This window comes from Myotis daubentonii, chromosome 9 (assembly GCF_963259705.1).
Source record: "Myotis daubentonii chromosome 9, mMyoDau2.1, whole genome shotgun sequence".
Classification (NCBI taxonomy): Eukaryota; Metazoa; Chordata; class Mammalia; order Chiroptera; family Vespertilionidae; genus Myotis; species Myotis daubentonii.
Window position 1 is genome coordinate 46,738,987 of NC_081848.1, and position 17,639 is coordinate 46,756,625.

The 17,639-nt window shown below is 40.5% G+C and overlaps 2 pseudogenes; one reads left to right on the top strand and one right to left on the bottom strand.

The window, feature by feature from the left end:
- Positions 1 to 8,192: 8,192 nt before the first annotated feature.
- On the bottom strand, positions 8,193 to 8,624 carry LOC132242183 (cytochrome c oxidase subunit 7A2, mitochondrial-like; annotated as a pseudogene).
- A 472-nt stretch (positions 8,625 to 9,096) lies between these two features.
- LOC132242184 (olfactory receptor 2D3-like) lies at positions 9,097 to 10,115 on the top strand (annotated as a pseudogene).
- Positions 10,116 to 17,639: the final 7,524 nt, after the last annotated feature.

Sequence of the window (17,639 nt, forward strand, 5' to 3'; positions counted from 1 at the left end):
TTCTAGAGACCTTCCCAGAAAAGGTCAAGCGGCCAAAAGGTGGCTCCTTTGAAATCAGCTTTCCACCAGTAGTCATTTTGTTAATACCTACACGTTCGCTTCTCAGTTTCCCTGTGCAGAAAAAACATGGTTTAAAGTTAATTATTAGATTTTAAAATTTATTCTTAAAAATATAAAAGTGTAGTTAATCAAAGAACTGCTAATATTTGACTTGTAAGCTCTGAAAGTTTAAAGTGCAAATTGAATCGGGAGAAATTAATTAAATATCTAATGTATAACTTGTTTTTGAAAAAAAATAAAATGTGTTTTCTCTTAAATGATTAGGAATTCAAAATATGTTACTCATTGGTCTGATTTAAAAAGGAGGATTAATTTTATGATCTCAACGGAAAATTTTTTAATACAAAAACCAGTTTAAATTTGATTGATATGCTTTAAGATAATTATAAAAGGTATAAACAGCTAATGAGATTTCTGTTTGTCTAAAATATAATGTTGGTCATCTATCTTTTAGGGGTTTTGGTTTGCTCTGTCAAAGAACAGTGTAGACAGCCGCCACTTTGAGCTGCCTGACTTGGCAGCCGCCATGTTGGCTGCATGGCCTGCCGCTCCCCTGGGGGACGCCATCTTGAAACAGCAAAGGCCCCGCCCACCCTCTGACTTAGCCAATCACAAAAGGAGTGTCTGCTTACTAAGGGAGGATAGAATTTCAGAGGTGGAGTTTTAAGGCGGAGTTTTACTGCGGAAATGCGGATGGGGCAAAAAGTGTGCTAGCCTCGTGGATTTATTTAATACTTAATAAATTAGCAATCATGGTCTTAATATAATTTCAGTGGTATGATAGCAGTAGAACCACAGTTATACATAATATCATAAACAAATTAAAAGTAATTGATTCCATGGTCTAGACTAAATCCTATTATGTTGAGAACTGTTTTTAAGTGTTGAAAATGTTTTCCTAAGTTTTACCTAGGTTACCCAAGAAAGATTTTTCTTTTTTCTGTGTCTCTTAAAATGTATTGCTAATCACCTAAGAATTAAGGCTAAAAGTTCTAGCTACCTGAAAAGCATGGCCTTGATATAATAAAAGGAAAAAAAATATATTAAATGAATAATTTAGTGAGCTGGGACTGGTCACTAATGGTGGATGTGAGAAAGGGAGCCCTCCCCATCTGTTCCTGTCTGCTCAAGATCCCAAGACTGTAAAAGTATTTGTTAACTGAAAGGATGTAAGTACAAATGTTTATTTAATGTTTGTATGTCTACTTGGGTGTAATTATTTGTTCATGTAAATGTGGAAGTATATTCTATGCTAGGTTGGGATTTTGGAATTCTGGGGTAGATTTAAAAGGTATTTGTGGCTTTTCTAGTCTGATTGGGACATTTAAGGGTGGGGCTCACAGTTCCTCAGGGCAGGGATTCCATGGGCCCTTCCCCCTGCCTGTGCTGAATTAAATAATACAGGCCAGTGTCATTTAGCTTGCTGGTTAAAGGAAGACAATGGGCCTTAGAATCTGTAACGGTGGGCAGGAATGAAGCTGGTCAAATGTACTGAAAGGGTTTGGTACCTGTTGCTGCTAGCAAAGGAGGGGCTGGTACCCCTTCTAGCGCACTCCCTTGAAAGAGGCCTGGTTGCTGCTCTGCCACAAAAGGAACTGATAGAAAGGCAAGAAAGCAGAGCGCTGTAACTGATAAACAGGGTTACCTAGAAGCCATCAGGACTTTGAAGTTCTCCAAGAGAGGAGGAATCTGACTCAGAGACTGGCGAGGACTGGGTCGCTTTTTCTTTAACTATCTCTTTCCTTGAGAGGGCTCCAGAGGGCGCATGAGGACATTTGGCCACGCCTCCGCGCCATCTATGAGACCAGCCCAACCCCAACTCCTCATCAGCACAGACCAGGAGATTGGGTCTACATCAGAAGGCACCGCCGGGAGACCCTAGAGGCACGTTGGAAGGATCCCTACATTGTGGGGCTGACGACCCCCACCGCTCTCAAGGTAGGCGGCATCACAACCTGGGTCCATCCGGAAAGACTTCATCACCAAATGGAGCATCGATCGATCGAAATCAACCCAACCTGCTCAAGCTCAAGCTACGGAGTGCTTGACCTGCCTGATGCCGGTAACATGACTCGCGATTGCTCCTGTCACCAGGAGCCCCCACAATACTGTGTAATACACTTAGATAATGCCTGCATCTTCATGGACATGGCTCCAAAGAGACAAGGACCATTTATAGAATCACATGTTTAGTGGTAGATTTGGCTACCTGAAGCGGCATGATGCCAATATTATGTTTATGTTATATTAACCTTTGATTCTTTTGCAGGTTTGAATGTATGTTGGCTGTCCTGGAAGGGAGCTGTGTGGGGTGACCCCCAAAAGTAAAGGGTGCCTAGCTGCCAAGGGGGCAGGTGCCCAACTGGGCAGGGAAGGGTGCCCATCAGGTTTTGGTCTCTGTTGAGAGACAGCTAACAGTTGACAGCCTGTAATACTGTCTTGCAGGCCTGGGTCACCATGCCCATGTCAGGGGTAGTGAAGCTGGAAAAAGCCTATTTAGACTAGAAAGTCTGAGGCATGGTTATGCATAGAAAGAAGGTTTTATACCAATAATTACTGTTTTGTTTTAAATCCATGAAAAGGAATTAGCAAGGAAAGTCAGAAAATCTTAGAGTAGATCAGTATGTTTTTCTCCTTATGTAATTCCTCCGAAATCTGGCAATGCTAAATAAGTACGTTTCTTTGCATAGATCCAATGAGACTGGTTCCTAATAATGGTTTTATTAACGGAAAACTTTGACTGGAGTATCATGTTTTAAAGAGCCCTGCCTGAGCTCTAAAGACTTGAAGCCACTAAGAATGCCACGAAGAAAGCCTGGTATCCTGCTTGGGAGCCCTGAAGATGGCTGGCGCTGGAGCGTCAGGCCCATGCCCTACCATCACTGGCGGTTGGTAAGAGTAGAAGGGGAGCAATAAGGATGCCTCTGCATCCCTGCGAAACCCCCACACACTCTGGGCCGCAACGAGTAGGAGGGCTACTGAGATGGGCCTTAAAGCCTGGAGCGTGGGCTCAGGTAGAGTTGCTACAGGTGAGGGATTCACCTAACTCAGCAGATACTGCAGGCAGGCTTGATGGCAGCTGGATGGCTTGGCTTCCTGGCCCTACGGGGCACATTAAGGTTCAACCATGAAATTCCAGCAAAGGTAGTCAGTTACCATTCTTGTTGTGTTTATGCAAACATCAGGACAGTAAATAAATTTATCTTGATTTGGCTTTTTAATAGCCATGGAGGAATTTTAAGAAGAAAATCCTATTTCAATAGAAGTTGTTAAAGCTAAAATGGTTTCTTTCCCTTCCACCGGACCATTTGTTGAGTGTATAAAATAGTTCAGTTGATAGTTCTGTGTGCTCACTATGGGCCCCTAGCGACGGTGAAATAAAAGTGCAGTCCGTCTCATGATTGAGACGGAAGTTCAAAGAAAAGGGGGGAATGTAAGGCCGCTGAAACCTCCCTTCCCCCTCTTAACTGACCTTTCCAGTAAGCTCTGGTGCCCTGGTCTGGTCATAGCATAGCTATCTTATCTCTTCCTGGGATCGGTATGTGTAAAGACAGACCACCCTGCCCCTTAGGAAACGAGTCAACTACTAACACAGGTCTGCCCCCTAGGAGATGAGTCAACTGTTAACTGTTAACCCAATTCCCTGTTTTCCAGACCACCTGCGTGTGGTTTTTGCCTTTATAAACTCATGTTCTGCAATTGCTCGGGGCTCCAGTCAGCCAGCACTTCCCTTGTGTTGCTGTCTGTCTGCCTGAGAACCCCTGCGCTGCGCTTGTAATAAAGAACCTCTTGCTTTTGCATCAAGTTTCGGTCTCTGCGTTTGACTTGGGGTCGTCGCCCCCTCCGTCGGACTCACCGGGGGTCTTGGGACCTTACAAATTGTCTTGTGTTTCCTTCAAAAGTACATTTGATGGCTTTCATTGCTGTTTCATTATTGCTAATCTTTCTCGAAATAACTACTTCTCCCATAGGTTGCTGTACAAAGTTTAATATTTCAATTAAAGTAGGAAGAAGAATAATTAAAAATAAAACTCTCACACTTCATAAATAAAAGATTTTTCTTCTTGAGTCATTCTGCTGTTCGGCCATTTGGTCAATTTGCATATTACACTTTATTATTATAGATATTTAAACTATTTTAAACAAAATGGTTCAAAACTTATAGACACTCTTCACTGGAGACTTTTAAATACTGCAGAAATATATACATATTCAAGTTTGGGGGAGAAATTTTGTACATAGCGCCTATTACTATTAGCCACAAAATCACATATGAACAAAAACACTTTTTTTCTACTATTTATTTAAAAGGTTAGTTTCCTTTTTCTCAGTGTTTATTATGTTATTGTATCCACCTACAACCTGGCAGGAAACCTAGGTGCTTCACAAAACTTTAATGAAGTGATTAGTTATAGAGGTGAGGACAGAATTAAGGGAACCACAAACGGATATTGAGACACCCAGAGGTGCAAAAACAGGAACCCATTACTACTTTGAAGGGAGAAGGAAGGAAATAATATAGTACTATATTTCAGGGAGAGATTCAGTCCAGAGGAGGGATCTCCTACAAAAATGGGGACATAGAAACTATCAGAAAAACAGAGCCCCAGAGCAGGGAGCAAACAAGGAAGAAATGCTCTCCCTCTATTTCCACTCCTGTTCCCTTGTCCTCTGCTGGCACTTCCCATTGTCTACATAGAATTGGAGGCCAGTCAGCAAGGAAATCCAGTGACATATTCCTTAGAGAACAGTCTCCTAGAGTAGAGGGTAGAACTTGGGAGAGCTTAAAATGTTTCAGTGTAAGAAGGTAAGTGGTAAAAAACAGTATCATCATCTTTTCCTTGAAGGGAGATATTACAACTGTTTATTTAGTTGTAAAAATCTCTTGTGCTATTCTAGTAGCATCCACCTATCATCAAAGGAAAGGTCATCAAATTTGGAGTTTTGGTTTGGTTTTGGTACTTTGCAACATTACCAATGACTCCTTATGTTGTGCAAATGTTTTTAAGGTTGCTTATAATCATCTCATTATAAATATTCATAGAGATTCTATAATGTACTAAATGTTTCTATTTCTAAGAATCCTTATATTGATGAGATATTATAGAAATCTGAATACTCTGGCTTCAACACCTTTGCTTCAATAACTTTGATATGAATGACTCACTAAATGAATTTCATATGAGTTGCTATTACCATAACCTTACTTCTGAATTCTCCCTATCTTTAAATTGTAATACAGATTCAATTTTTAGGAAATAAATTTATGAGTGTATAATTTTAATATAATAAAGTACAACTTCCAAAACACACAACTTACTGAGACTTTCACAGGACCCAAAGACCCCCTCGCCAGTGAATCCACTGCTTGTGATTATCTCAGCCCAGCCTAGCAGGTGCGAGTAGAGAATTTGTCCAGGGCCTGTTTTCTTCCCCATGTACACCATCAGCCTCTGCCTTACATTTTCCCAAATTCTAATACTGTGGTGCATTCTATTAACGATTCCTTCTGTGAATTCAGACGGAGCCCAGTTCCAGAGTGTGTCTCTAAAAGTAGAATCTGTTCTACTATTCAGTGGGACAATGATCATGTCAGGGCTCTGGAGCCAGACTACCTGGGACTCAATCCTGATTCAACAATTTACTAGCTCTGTGGCCCTGAAAGGTATATTGTTGTTTTTCACTACACACCGGGCCTCAGAATCCATATCTATACATGGGGATATTAATAGCATTTACCTCTTGAGACTATTCAGGGGATTAAATACATTAATAAAAATAAAATGCTTATAAGAGTGTCTAGAACATATTAAATGCCTTTTAAGGTAAGTTATTTAATTATTGTTGTTATTATTATTACTATTAGTAGTAGTATGCTCTGCTACCCACTACACAAGGTCCTCTGCACACTTGTTAGGCTCCTATAGCTCTCACTAAATCTTCTACATAGTAATTATAATCCAGTAATTTGAGTGTTAAATGTAAATGTATGACAACCACAGAGTCACAAATGACACCAACCAGACTCAAACTGACCTCTGCTCCATCTTGGCTCTGCTAGCAGACCTGGCATGTGTGCTAATACCCTGCTTAAATCTGATTGGTTGTGCTACCTGAATTTTTAATCCTCTCATTCATTGCATAAACTCCTCCCTAAACTTAAAAAAATATGACTGGAGCCTTACTACAAGGCTAAGTTCTTCGCAGGTTCTTTTCTTTAAAAAACAAACAAACCTTTATTGTTGAGTGTCTTCGTAGGTTGCTTTCTAATTGACATATCTGAAAACTAACCACAGCCCGCTTCATTTATGAACATGTTTGAGACTGAGGATAATTTTCTCTGTCTCTTGAGCATTGCTTGGTTTTCCTGGGCCAAAACCATCAGCATGAATGAATTTTTCAGTACCGGCTGCTGGTATTAGAATTGAGGCTGAAATTAAATTGAAGATTTTAAAGCTCAGGTGCTAGAATAAGACTCCAGGGCTTTGAATTCCACCTTGACAATTGATATCTGTGTGACTAGCAAGTTACTTAACATCTTTACCCTTTAATTTCCTCAACTGTAAAATACAGATTTGAAAATATACTTCATAGGATTTTTATTAAGATTAAATAAGTTAATATACATAGGCTACTTAGGACAGTGCCAGGCACATCATAAGCACTGAATAAGTGTCGGTCATTATTATTTTTAAATGTTTTCATTGATTTTTAGAGAGAGAGGAAGGGAGAGAGAAAAACATTGATGAGAGAGGAACATCATCGATTGGCTGCCTCCTGCACAGCCCTTACTGGGGATCGAGCCAGCAACCCTGGGTTTGTGCCCTGACTAGGAACTGAATCAGTGACCTCTTGGTTCCTGGACTGATGCTCAATGGCTGAGCCACACCAGCTGGGCAGTGTTGGTCATTATTCTCAGACACAGCTGGGGCTCCCTGGCTCAAGAAGGCAGCCTAACCATATCGCCTCTTCAGGTCTCTTTCTTAGGTCCCATACTTTATTTCTTAGTTTAGGTGCCTGAAAGCAGAGCCCAAGAAAAGAGCTTGGGTGGAGGTAGTTTATTTGAAAAGTGATTCTAAGAAGTGGTGTAAGGAAGCAGTAAGAGTGAGACAGGAAACAACTAAACACCTCTAAAGTGTATAGATTATTGAGGTTGTTCACCATGCATTCTCAATGGGAACAATATAGGAAGGAGAAAACAATTTAGCTATTGGAATGGTTTGTGACCCTCCAAAGGGCTGCAGTATAAAAGTAAATAAAGTATGTATATGTGTGTGTGTGTGTGTGTGTGTGTGTGTATACATATATATACACATATATGGTACATGTACACATATATACATCTATACATATAAATAGTATATCTGTGCTATTAAAATTACATGAGGGTTATGAGGGATGATGGTTAGGAAAAAATGTCAAGAAAAAAAGCTCCTTAGGGATTATAATAATAGTAAGAGTAAAACACACAGCTACAGACAATGATGGCTTAATTCCATGGAGCTAAACCTCTAAGAAGCATACAGAATGCCTTCCAGAAATGTCTGGTGCATTTGTTCATCAACTCCTATTGCCCATTGGTTAAAGGTTGCCTCTGGGGCAACCCATGCTTCCAACACCCTGGGCAGAAAGAAAGCCAGACTGGTGGTCCTTGAGGAAAAATATCAGTGGTGCCTGGTGAGTTGAGTCAGAACTGTCCACCACAGCTGAAGCTGGGCTCAGAGGTGAGCTGAGATTGTGTGTCATGGGCTGTAAAATCTGCTAATATCCAATTCACAAGTTCAAGCACCTGCTTGGTCCTGGCGTCTTTCACTCGAACAAGGCACTAAAGTCTCATTATGTTATGTTTCTAAATATTACAGTTTTCAAGCTACTTTTCCTTTGTCATGTGAAATGTTTGTACAAGGGCCAGGATTATGGTGCACGGGTATAAATTTCTCTTTTCTTCTTTTACCCTGTTTGTATTGATATTTGAGAAGCTTCTTTATAAAAACACTATGGACAAAAGCAAGGACTAATAACAAAAATGTATCTGTTTGATCTCCCAAACCATATTTGAACCTTCTACTCTATTCTGGACAAATTTTTCACTGACCTCCATTTTTTATTTTGAAATATAAAAGCAAAAGTGATTTTTTTTCATGGTAAAGACTGCTTTATTGGTGGCAGTTAGTACAAGTCAATAAATATTGATCCCAAAGAAGAACTCAGTTATTGTCAGCTTACTGGTCCATAGAGAGCTGAATGAAATTGAACCAGCTGATTTCTGGGAGGATAACAGAAGTCAATCCTGCTTCTTAGGAAATGAAGCCATAGCCAGCTGATATATGGCATAAATTGTTCAACCAACTATAAGAATCATGGTAGCTCTATACAGGAGGGCATCAGCTACTCCACCCTTTAGATGCACTGGAATTCCATTGTCCTCCTGAAATAGCTTTTGTTTCTCTGGAACTTTATTTTCAAACTGCCTGCGTGAAGCAGTACTTATAGTCCTCTGGGAAATCTGAGGAAGAGCCAGCAGATTGCACAGCATGTTGGCTCAGTTATTGCCCACCAACCGCAACTACATCAAAAGTGATTTTTATTGACTAAACAAGTTCACTTCATTCTCAGACTGCTAATCAAGACAAAATACAAAGTATTTCTCAAGAAGAAAAAACAAAATTGAACTAAAGACAATTTCCTTAATTTATCTTCATAACAATATGTACAGAGAGAGATATATATAGATATAGATGATAGATATAGATATAGATATAAGGATTAGATGAGAAGCCATATTCAGTGCGAAACTCAGACTACCAAGTAGATCAAGCGAGGAAAATGTGCTTAACAACTATGTAAACTGGTGGAAACAACAGTATGCATCCTAATGCTGACTGGCACCTAGTAAGAAGGAGCTGAAAACCAACATTTCAACAAAGTGCACTTGTTAACATTGTACTTGTTTATAAACCATGTGAAATCAAACATTAACAATGGATCTGTTCTCTTTCTGATGACAGGTAAACAGAAATAAACATCAATGGGAGAAGGAACCCAAACTTCTGTGGCTGAATTTGTCTTGCTGAGACTTTCACAGGAACCAAAGATCCAGATTTTACTTTTTTATGTTTTCTTGATCATTTACCTTCTCTGCATATTTGGAAACCTGCTCACAATAATCCTTATTGAAACTGAATCTCAACTTCATACCGCCATGTACTTTCTCCTTAAAAACTTGTCCTTTGCTGACCTCTGTTTTTCTACAAGCATTGCTCCCCAGATGCTGGTCGACTTTCTTGTAAAAGGAAAACCACTTCCTTTGCTGGGTGCTCACTAAAATAACTGTTTTCCTCTTAGCAGGGTGTGCAGATTGTGCACTTCTGGCGGTTATGTCCTGTGACCTACGTTTGCAAGCCCCTGCACTACTCCACTATCATGACTCGGAGGATTTGTGTCTGGATGGCCACAGTGTCCTGGATCAGTGGGGCATTTGTATGTTCAGTAGACCGTGCGTTTACACTGCATCTCCCCTACCAGAGACAGAATGTAATTCATCATTATTTTTGTGAATCTCCTGCATTCTTGATGCTGGCTTCAATAGACACTGACAATGCTGAGATGGCCCTCCTGTCAAGGGGTGCGATTACCCTCTTAGCACCTGTCTCCCTCATCCTGGTCTCCAATTGGCATATAATCTTCACTGTGATTAGGATGTAGTCTAGGTGTTCTCTGCCTGTGACTCCCATTTCTCTGTTGTGGTTCGCTACTATGACTCTGGAATATTTACCTACATTAGACCCACTTCCAAAGCAATGAATGAATAAGGTCATCCCTGTGTTCTATTCAATTATGACTTCAATGTTGAACCCCATCATTTGCAGCCTGAGGAACAAGGACGTAAAGGCCACTCTCAGGAAGCTGTCTGGAAAATAGTTCACCTTCAGAGGCAGTAATTTCTGACATTTTTCTTTAGTACTTGGAACATTGTGATTGATAAGAATAGTCCTATTATCCGAATCCTTCCCTTCTCTTGCTTTATTTGCTTCGATTGATTCTTTCCTCCACAAATATTCATTAAGTAACTACTCTGTGCAAACACCGTGCCCAGTGTTAGGTTAGGTGGCTCAGGAGGCGGTGAAGGAAATAAAGAGAGTTGATCAGAAAAGGAAGGAAGGAAGGAAAGTTTATTCTGCGTCCCCAGGAGACCCACGTACCCCAAGGATAGGGCCTGTGGATTCACGCCAACAGGGAGGGGGGCGCTTTTTTTATACTGCGGTTGGGTGAGGGGCGGGGACATGAGCTGAGGTATTCTCTGCCACAGGGATCATCAGGGCATTCAACTAAGGAATTCTCTGCCGCAGGGGATGGGCGGGGTATTCAGAAAGAAGTCAGTATCTGTGTGGGGGTATGTGGATTCAGGGAGAAGAAGCTGGTATCTGTGTCTGGCACGTTGATCTGTGAGAAATTCCACGGGAAGTCCATTGTCTCATCATATGTCTGCATGTATCCGATCCTGGGCTCTCTCCGACCTAACACCCAGAACCTCACAATATGAGTAAAAATTAATGCTTTCCTTAAAAGAACTTCCAACCCACTAACAATATAACACAGTGGTTCTCAACCTTCTGGCCCTTTAAATACAGTTCCTCATGTTGTGACCCAACCATAAAATTATTTTCGTTTTTACTTCATAACTGTAATGTTGCTACTGTTATGAATCGCAATGTAAATATCTGATGTGCAGGATGGTCTTAGGCGACCCCTGTGAAAGGGTCGTTCAACTGCCAAAGGAGTCGCGACCCACAGGTTGAGAACCGCTGATATAACACAAACAGATAATTATTGTTAAAGCGAAATAAAGAAGAAATATTTTAAGGTAAAAGAAAAAATATTGTATGGATCAAAAGCAAGGGCAATAGCTTACTGGAGGACTTGGAATATTTTATGAAAGTGACTTTTGAAATGAGACTTAATGTTTTAGTGGGATGCATGAATTCAACAAGCAGCAATGGGCCAGAGAAAATGCCTAAAGAAGACTATCACACAAAGCACAGAGATGGGTGGCTGAGCGTGTGTGGTAGAAAACACAGTTTGAAAACAAGTTATGCATGGTCTTATCATAAGATTATCTAATTTGTATTGTATTCTTAAGAGGTTTTAAGTACAAGATTAACCAGTTTGTCCTGTAGGCAGAATTGAGAATGGCTTGATCATGCCTTCCCATGAGGAGCTTCATTCTGAGAGACAATGACTGAATGGAAAAGTAATCTTGGCAATTTATATAATCACAGAATCTCAATTCTTCAGAGGATTTGTGTCCTAGATATTCTGTTAGAAGCTGTGATGTTCAATATCTGAATGAAAGTTTTTATCTTATTTTTAAATTTTAAGACTGAAGGGTGTCTTATTAACTATATTATTTAACTATCTTACGCTTTAATCTCTGTAATTTCTTAATTAACATACACTGAGTCCATTGTATTAAAATACCTGGGAGATCTATAGTCATTATATTCCAGCCACAATGACTTCCTTTCTCTTCCTCAAAAATGTAAAGCACATCCTCACATCCAAGTCATTAGAACTCTGCTGTTTCACTTTGTCTGAAATGCTTGCCAGTCATTCCTGGCACACCTGACTCATCCTCAACAGTGTGAGCTCATTCCCAACACAATGGTCAGCTCTCCAGAGGCCTTTTCCAAACATCCAGTCCTTGGCAGTACTCTTTACAGTCACTATCTCCATTACTGTGTTTTATTGTGCTTATAGGACTTATCTCTGAAGTTACTTTGTTTACTCATTTGGAAACATCTTGATTAAAGCCAATTTTATTTTTTATTTTTTTTTTAAATATATTTTATTGATATTTTTATAGAGAGGAACGGAGAGGAATAGAGAGTTAGAAACATCGATGAGAGAGAAACATTGATGAGAGAGAAACATCGATCAGCCGCCTCCTGCACATCTCCTACTGGGGATGTGCCCGCAACCAAGGTACATGCCCTTGACCGGAATCGAACCTGGGACCCTTGAGTCCGCAGGCTGATGCTCTATCCACTGAGCCAAACCGGTTTCGGCTAAAGCCAATTTTAAACCTACAATTAAATTAAGATGAAATGATAGTTAATAAAGGATTATCCAAGGTCTATCAAGGAAGTCTGGCCATAGTGGTGTGTCATAAAAATACAAAAGATTGAAGAAATAAGTAGTATTCAATAGTAACAAGTGTGAAAGAATAGTCAAAAAGGCTGAGGATTGCCTGACCAATGTGACTCAGTGGTTGAGCATAGACCTATGAACTAAGAGGTCATGGTTTGATCCCCAGTGGGGGGCATGCAGGAGGCAGCTGATCAATGATTCTCTCTCATCATTGATGTTTCCATCTCTCTCCCTTCCTCTCTGAAATCAATAAAAATACTTTTTAAAAGAATAAGGCTGAGGACTGAAAGTAGATTATTTGACAAAAAAAAAGAAGAGATATTGAATTTGAGACAGTAATTTTGTTCTTTAATTTTTAACTATAATTCAGTCAATTTCTCTTGGGAATAAAAAATCCTGATTTATAAAATCAATAAGCAATTAAATTAGATGATATTTAAATTCCCCACCCCCTCCCCGCTAGTCCTAACTAATATAAGATTCAAATGGTTTTTTAATAATTCAGAAGCTTAAATAAGAATGGTTGAATTAATATTGAATATTTATTCAATCATCATTGAATTTGTTATTAGGGCATTGGTGAGCCTGGTGAAAAGCTGATCAGTTGAGATGGAGTAGGAGATGGTGATACTGGTTTTAATCAGCTAAAAAGTGAGTGAAACTTCAATAGGTTTCATTACCTCTGGGATAAGAGAAAGCCATGCTCTCTCCTCAGGGAATGTTTATACCCTTCTGTTATCTTATGGTCTCTTTATGCAGTTCTTCCCCGAGGGAAATGCCCTCTTAGTTGAGTAAACTCACCATGCCTTAGAGGAGAGAAGGTAAGGACAGCTACTATTTTATTGGATTGTGTTACTATAATTTCTGGGTTTTCTGATATAGCAGGTATTAAGTGTTACTTCACAAGTAATGACTAAGCAATTCAAAGTAGAAGTAGACCTAGTTATTAGAAATGCTTTTCAATAATTTTGTGTAAAAATATGAGGCATTTAAGGAAATAGTCTGAAAACATTTTTAAAAAGCCCAAGAATTGTTTTTTGAACAGGAAAATCTTGACCATATTTGGAAGCTACCTCAGAAGATTGAGAGAACTCATGATACAAGAAGAACGTGTAAATGGAGAAGCAGATAGAGCAGGCAGTGAAGGTGAGGAAGAATCTCAGTAATAATTGAAATCAACACTGAAGTGGAGAAGGCATTCTAATTCCTCTGAAATAAACGACCAAGGAGTAAAGATAGTTCCAATATAAAGTAATGAAGAGGCGAACAAAGTATGCATCTGATGAACTTAATCACCTGTGACCTTTATTTTATCATGAAGTAGAAAACAGGATTGTAAGTAGGGATTTAATTCATCATTATCATAAATTCACCACCTAAAATGAGAGCCAGGGCCTTCACAATGTCTTTCATCTAAACATTAGGTCACCACCAGTCCTTCTCTGTGTCTCCTTTCATTGTAGTAAGTGTTATCTCAAATCTCATGTCCAGCATTCTCTTTTTGTCTCTATTATATAGCTGTATTAAATCCACAAGTAGTCCTAAAACGTTTATTTTTATTTGAGTTTTTAAATGTTAGAAAGGAGTATCATGATATGTAATCTTAGGATTCTCTTTTTTCACTTAATATTAGATTGCTGAGTTATCCTTTTTGTTGTATGTCCTTTTGATTGCTTTGTTTTGATTGCTGGAGAAAGTCCCTTTCTGTGAATATTTATCCACTCCACTGTTGATGGACATAAGTGTGGTTTCCAGTTTTTACTCCATTGTGAATAGTGCTGATCTTACATTTTACATGTGTAAAACTTTCTTTGGGATATGTTCCTTTCATAGTGAGAAAACAAAAAAGATCTTGTATTTTTATATCTTTTATTGTACTTGTGCAATAATTTTCTTGAGTTTTCTTTCTATAATCTATACGAATAAAAGGACGTCTTTAATCTATGCTAATTAGGCCGGACGTCTCCCGGACGACCTTCTGGACGTCCTTCCTGAAAAAGCCAGGCCCCAGTGAAGCTGCCCAGAGTCCCAGGCACCTGCAGCTGTGGCCGGCCCCAGGCGAAGCCGGCCAGGGTCCTGGGTGCCTGAGGCCGGCCAGAGGGAGGGAAGCCTGGGTCCCGGGTGTGGGGGCCAAGGCAGAGGCAGTTAGGGGTGATCAGGCCAGCAGGGGAGCAGTTGGGGTGATCAGGCAGGCAGGCAGATGTGGTTAGGGGCGATCAGGCAGGCAGGCAAGCAGTTAGGAGCCAGTGGTCCTGGATTGCGAGAGAGATGTCCAACTGCTGGTTTGGCCCAATCCCGCACCAGGCCTCTAGTCAGAAAATAAAAACTTATTTTTTAATTTTTTTAAAGTTGAAAGAAAAAAGATGCAACTCCAGCAGCAGTTTCAGCATTCACTGGCAAAATGCATGATTAAAGAGAGACTAAAGAATGAGGACCACCTGGCAAAATATTGGGGCGAGATGAGAATGGCTTGACTAAAGCAGTGATGGGTAGAGGCAGTGTGGTATCATCATCACAGAGCCCAAAGCAGCTGAGCCCACTGGACACAGAGCAGAGACCTACAACACATTCATGCACCTGCACGAGAGGGAGTAGGAAAGAGAAACAACTAACCTAAAAGCATAGAAGGTTTAATATGTCACTGCTTTGATGCTAATTAAAGGTCCATGAAGGAAGATCTGATAGAGGCACACTGAAGAGTTTAGTTTCCTCTAGCTGGTAATAGCCAAGTCTAGAGGCACAAAGAGTGATATGGGGAGTGGCAGCATTTACAGAACCCATAGACATACTTTATAATTTGGACAGAGGGCTAGCCAGGAGGGTGGGCCTCAATTCTTGGGTCTGAATATAAAGTTAGGGTTTTGGAAACAGCCTTAGCAAATTCATATGGGATAAAACAAGCCCTCAGGCCTCAGAGTTCATTTAATGGATGAAGTTGGCCGACATGGGAGGCCAGGAGACTTGCCCAGGGAATTCATTAAAATCTTGTTTCCTAGAGCAGCATTTCCAGGGAAGGTTATGTCCGCTGAGGGGATGAGACCAAATAGCTCCCCCAAGACAGGGTCCTAGCTCACTGTTGCCCGAGGGACAGTGAAACTGGGCACCAGAGGGCCTCCTTTGGGCAGCTCCTCCCTGTGCCCTTTTTACCAAATCTCTGCTGTGTTCATCTTTGATCATGGACCCCACCAGAATGGGAACACATAGAAATCTGAGAACCTCGAGTCAGAACTCAGCCAGAACCACACCAAGGCTGTGAGGCTTTCACACGGAGAGAGTAGATGAGATAAGTCTGCAACGATTCCACTCCTGGCTTCCCCAGGAAGCTGCTCTAGGTTTTCAGCTTCCTGTCTGCATCCATCTCTACCCTGCGGTAGAATGTGCCATACCAATAACTGAAGGAATTGCTGACCTGACCTCTGATCTCAGACGCAGCCATACGCACACCTACACTCCACTCTGCCAGAAGAACCACCTCCTCTTTCTCTGACTTTTATAAAACATCTTCATCCCTCAAGTAAATCACAGGGCAGTAGGTGTGGTCTGGCAGCTGAGCCCTTGCTCCTCTCAGGTAAGGACTCTGTCTCTGTTCCAATGAAATTATGTGGAGCCTGGAAGTCTTGAGAAACCTCACTGCTTTGCTTCTCAGACTTTCTAGACCCTCAGGGTATATAGCTCACCCACTCCCTTCTACACTGTAGGCACCCTGTCCATGTGGGTACATCCACAATCCATCTGTTCCACTGATCAGACCTGGGTTCCTATGTGTCCTGGTAAAAGTCTCAGTACTTACCTTTGGACCTGAATTATCCTGGCCTCTAATAGTGCCCTAAAAAAAAAATCATTTAGAATCAGTTAAAGTGCCTCTTCCCCATATGTCTGTGTGACACTAAAGTCCAAAGTCACAGGGGGAAAAAAGCCAATTGAAATAATAAAATTTTAAAAACATACTGAGCAATGATACAGAAAAAAATCACATAAAAATATGCTTACCAATTCTTAGCTCCGTCTTGTTAATTGGCTGGGTCTGACCACTTCCTATGAAGTATAACAGTACCCCATCTGTTAACCTTAGTCTCTGCTGACTTTCTGAGGTTCTCACCACCAGCAATTTTCCAGGAAGCTCTTCCTCTGTAGACCCAGTGTGTGTCCTCTGGCCTTTATTTTTAGGTGTCCCTAAAGGAGAGGAACCAGAGAATAGGAAAGGAGAGAGAGAGCAGGAGTCAGATTCAAGGGGAGGAAGGCAGAAGGTAGAACCCAGAGTCCTAAGGATCACCACGCCACCTAAGCCCTTTTTTTCTGCTCTTTAAAACTCTCTACACTCCAGGTGCAGAAATCAGGATAAATGTGTCCACCTAATTATTTTCTTCCCTTTATTACTCTATCCATTTATCTTTTTAATTAAACAAAAGCAAAAGTATTTCAAGGCAAATATTTATCAGGAACAGTGCTAGCGCTTATCTTCGAATTTGTCTTTTTGTTGATGTCAATAGGCAAAGAAAGTAGTCCAACCAATATTTCTTAGGTTAAACCTACCGTTTTGGCTTTGTGATGCAAAGGAAAGATCTTAGACCCCAAGGAATGAAAGGACAGTTTTATAGAGGGTGTTTTTCTGTCTGGCTTCTTGCCCAGACTTTACTGTAGCAAAAGGGCAGGCGGGATATTCTTGAATTATGATTCAGTGTCCTGGCCTTTACAATGTTATTCCCTTTCTCTATTACACCCTGACCCTTTCTTTCTTAGCAACCTCCTATTCATCCTCAACCTGTAGTTTATATGTCACTCCCTCAGGGAATCTTTTCCTGAAACCTCACTTATATGGACTCAGAGTATGTTTTCTTTCCCTTCACATATTAATCATCACCAGTGGATGTGTGTTGGTGCTTAAATAACTGTTTTTCACAGTTATAGTGCCTGATACATTATAGGTTCTTTGTAAATATTTTTGGAATGGATGAAAAGAGGTACATCAGATGAGGCTTCTTATTTCAGGATTTTATCATCCTATCCCTTAAAAAGGTCCCAACTCTAAGATGATCAGGATGATGACATAATAGAAGATAAGAAGATTAAAAGCAGATGATACAAGGGAAAAAATGAAGAATTTGGTCATGAATTCTTCTCTTCTCTTTTAGAGTGACTCCTAAGTCCTTCATCCAACTGTGAAGGATCTATAATCATAAAGAGCAAGCTAAGTGAACACTATCCCACAGACCCCACTCACTCCATTTTCTCTCCCCCTTAATCCCTCCCACCAGTACTATCATATGGTTCAGGGTACAGCAGGACCAGCATCCTACAGCATTTGGTCAGATTTGTAAGACAGAGGAAGCTGATTTTCCTGATCAGTGTCTTGCTTTTACTCTCAGGTGCTGGGAAGGTTTGGGGCCTTCTCTATAAAGTCTCCTGTTTTATCGCTCTCCTCTTCTATCAGA